This window comes from Herpailurus yagouaroundi, unplaced genomic scaffold (assembly GCF_014898765.1).
Source record: "Herpailurus yagouaroundi ecotype Mexico unplaced genomic scaffold, PumYag 184, whole genome shotgun sequence".
NCBI classification, from domain to species: Eukaryota; Metazoa; Chordata; class Mammalia; order Carnivora; family Felidae; genus Herpailurus; species Herpailurus yagouaroundi.
In genome coordinates, this window is record NW_024412415.1 from 34,075,030 (window position 1) to 34,078,905 (window position 3,876).

Sequence of the window (3,876 nt, forward strand, 5' to 3'; positions counted from 1 at the left end):
CCCCGCTCATGGAGGGCCCATGAGCTACACCTCCAGCCGGGGAGGTGGGTCAGAGCTGAAAAGGAAACAGTCTATTTTTCAAGCAAAATTATACCCCCAGGGCAGAGGGGGCATGAGTGTTAGTGCAGAGCCGAGATGGTCTAGGGCGCCGTGGTGATAAGAGCCACTTTTTATTGAGTGCCTGTTATCTGGGAGATACCATGGTTTTTCATCCCTGCAAGAGCCATTGATACTTGTATTATCCTCATTTAGCTGATAAGAAAATTCAAGTGGCCGAGGTTAGGTGACCGCCAAGGGGCACACGGTAAACGATGGAGCCAGGATTTGGAAGTGTCCTGCAGCCACCGCTCAGGACCATACCAGCCTCTCCCCGGCCACCATCCCTGAGACCCCCAGTCCCGACTCCCCACCACCTGGTGCGTTCATTCCCACGGCATTCAGAGGGCGCGCGCTGAGCCTTCCTCTGGGCTCTTCTGTGGGCTCTGTCCTGGGCACTTCCCACCTGGTACCCCCCACCACCTCCATGCTGAACTGTGGACAGCTCCCCGCGTGTGCACTCCGCCTGGGCCCCTGCTGCACCCTCAGTATATTTGCTTAATTGTTTTAATATTTATTTTATTTTATTTTTGAGAGAGAGAGAGAGAGAGAGACAGAGTGCAAGAGGGGGAGGGGCAGAGAGAGAGGGAGACAAAGAATCTGAAGCAGGCTCCAGGCTCTGAGCGGTCTGCACAGAGCCCGACGCGGGGCTCGAACTCCCAAACCGAAGTGGGACCGAGCCACCCAGGCGCCCCTGCACCCGCAGTGTAGAGCGGTCTCTGTCCTCCGTGGCGGCGGCACTCTTGTTGATTCTTCGAGACTTGGCTCCGACCTCGTGCTTTCAGGAAGTCTTGCCTGACTCCCTGGTGTGGCACCCCTCCTCCGTGCTCCCCAGAAGCGTCTGCTGTGTTTGTATCACTTGTCAGTGCTGATCTCCTGCACTGAGAATGTGAGCTAAGGGATGAGAGGGTTCCCCCCCCCCCGTTTCCTACGGTAGCCTCAGACACATCGTGGGTGTTCAGTAATGGGTGCTGAATGAATGAGTCAAGGACTGAGCGTCTTCCTGTCCACTCTCCATTTCTGCCCCCTGCCCTGGGCAGCTGTCCCCAGGGAGAACACAGGGATGATTTTAACCCGGCGTCTTGGATGAACACGCTACCAGCAGCTGCTCCGGGCTGCCCCGCCTCTCACCTGGCTGGTTCCCCCACATTGCCCCGCAGCACTGGCCCCCCCAGCCTTTGCCCTCCTCCAGACCGGCTCACCCCTTTCTCTCACAGTTCTTGCCTTGCCCTGCCAGAGAAACCGAGGTACTGGGAGAATCTTCTGGATCATGGCTCCTGCCCTCCCAACTGTGTCAGCTTTGCTTTATCAGTGCCTGACTTTTTCTTGTCCCTTGGGTCTTCTGTCTGCTCTTCTCCCTCGAGGGGACCTTTGAAGGTCACTTCTCTCTGCCTCCTAAATCTATCTGTAGCCTTGATTTCTCCTCCAGGACATGGTCACGTACTTTTAAAACTACAGGGGCGCCTGGGTGGCTCAGTCAGTTAGGCATCTGACTTCAGCTCAGGTCATGGTCTTGCGGTTGGTGAGTTTGAGGCCCATGTCATACTCTGTGCTGACAGCTCAGAGCCTGGAGCCTGCCTCGGATTCTGTGTCTCCCTCCCTCTCTCTCTGCCCCTCCCCTGCTCTCCCTCTCTCCCTCTCAAAAAGAAATAAACATTAAAAAAAACCTAAAAATTTTTAAAACTGCAAATCTGTGCAAGTCTGAAATCTGTCCTGGTCTTACTCCCCTCCTTCATGGGTGTCACTATTTCCCAGCCCTTAGGAGATGCCGCTTTGAGACCGGGGCTCGCTGTGATCAGACACCTGACCTTGATCCCCAGAACCCAAACTGCACATCTCCGGCCAGGCCTGGCAGGGGTGAGCCGGCTGCTGTGAGCCTGACAGGGCTTACCTCCATTTACCCAGAGGAAAGGAACAGCCAGTTGTAGCCATGGGTGAACTTGACCTTCAGATTTGCCAAGAGAAACCGGAGTCCAGGTTTCTATATGACATCCCTTGATTTTTTAAATGTTGGCCTATGTTTGTTTTTCTTGATAGACCCGATTCTTTTTTACAGCAGTGTTAGGTTTCTGGAAAAATTATGTAGGATGTAGAAAGCATTCCCGATGCCCCCTTCCGTCCTACCCCTTTCCCCTATTATGAATAGCTTGCGTTGGTGTGGTACATTTGTTACAACTGATGACCCAACACTGATACATCATTAACTAATGCCCGTAGTTACATCAGGGTTCACTCTGGTACATTCTGTGTGCTTCGGCGAGGATATAATGTTGATGTATCCACCATGGCAGGATCATGCCAGTTTTTTGTTTTTTTTTTTTTTTTCCATGCTTCTTGTTTTTGAAACACTTTGGAAGCCCAGACCCTCTACTTTCCACACTTCCCTCCCATGACACGCCCCCTGTTCATTTTCTCCTCCCCACCCTGCAGGCAGCTCTTACCTCTCTGAGCTCTGGACCTGCCTATCCCTGGACAGGGACAGTGTGCTGTCACACTTCTCTCCTATCAGATGATGAAGTCCTTGAGGCACTCAGAGAAGTCTGAAAGCCTAGAAGTCTGCATCCTCAAGGACAGGCCTTGAGTGCTTTGGAATTGGCTCCGTGCTTGGATGTGTGCTGGGTCCGGGGCTTCCAGGGAACAGGCTTTGGGCGCAGTTGATAACGGGGAGAGCAAGCATATGGCAAGGGACAGAGACCTGGGCAAATCTCAAGTTTCAGTGGCTGCAGGGAGGGGAGAGGAGGTGTCTCAGCAAGGAGGAGAGTTGAGGGCAAACTGTCTGGATGCTCGAATCCCTAGTAGGAGCGAGCGCAAGTCTCCGGAGGGAAGGGAAGGAGGCTTGGAGCCATCACGAATGCGATTAGTGGCCTTATGAAAGCGGCCTGAGATGGCTTCCTTGCCCCTCCCCCCATGTGAGGACACAGCAAGAACTCTGCACCCAGAAGAGGGCCTTCACCATGACCCTGAAATGCTGGCACCCTGATCTTGGACTTCCAGCCTCCAGAACTGTGGGCGATAAATGTTTGTGGTTTATAAACCCTCTACTCTGTGGGATTTTGTTGAGCAGCCTGAATGGGCTAAGCCAAAGTGTGTATATTTGTGATTTATATTTTTCTGGAAGATTTGGAGAAAGTAAAATGTTATATTAATACAAACATAGTTAAGTGATTCTCACGTTTTCTTTTATCTATTTAAAAAAGGTTTTTTTTTTTTAATGTTTTATTTATTTTTGAGAGAGAGGCAGAGCGTGAACAGGGGAGGGGCAGAGACAGAGGGAGACACAGAATCCGAAACAGGCTCCAGGCTCTGAGCTGTCAGCACAGAGCCCGACGCGGGGCTCGAACCCATGAACTGTGAGATCATGACCTGAGCTGAAGGCAGACACCCAACCAACTGAGCCACCCAGGAGCCCCCACACATGTTTTCTTATAGGTACTTTTTTTATTGAGGTAAAATATGCATGACATAAAATTTGCCATTTTAACCATTTTTAAGCGTAAAGTTCAGTAACATTATTTATATTCACGATGTTGTGCACGCATCATCACTATCCATTTCCAGAACGTTCTCAACATCCCAAACAGAAACTCTGTACCCATTAAACAACAACTTCCCATTTACTTCTCTCTCCAGCTCCTGGCAACCTCGATTTTATCTTCTGCCTCTATAAATTTGCCTATTCTAGGTACCGTGTCTAAGTGGAATCATATGGTATTTGCTCTTTTTTAATCTAGCTTATTCACTTAGCATAGTGTTTTCAGGGTTCCTCCACGTGGTGGCATG

At 50.9% G+C, this 3,876-nt stretch overlaps 1 long non-coding RNA gene across 1 annotated transcript in view; it reads left to right on the forward strand.

Moving 5' to 3' along the window:
• The window catches only part of LOC121041917 (uncharacterized), a 12,168-nt gene extending 8,915 nt beyond the window's left edge, over positions 1 to 3,253 (forward strand). The window contains exon 2 of the long non-coding RNA XR_005795916.1: positions 2,527 to 3,253. This is a non-coding gene — a long non-coding RNA (uncharacterized LOC121041917). The remainder of the gene's footprint in view (positions 1 to 2,526) is intronic.
• The last annotated feature ends 623 nt before the right edge of the window (positions 3,254 to 3,876 follow it).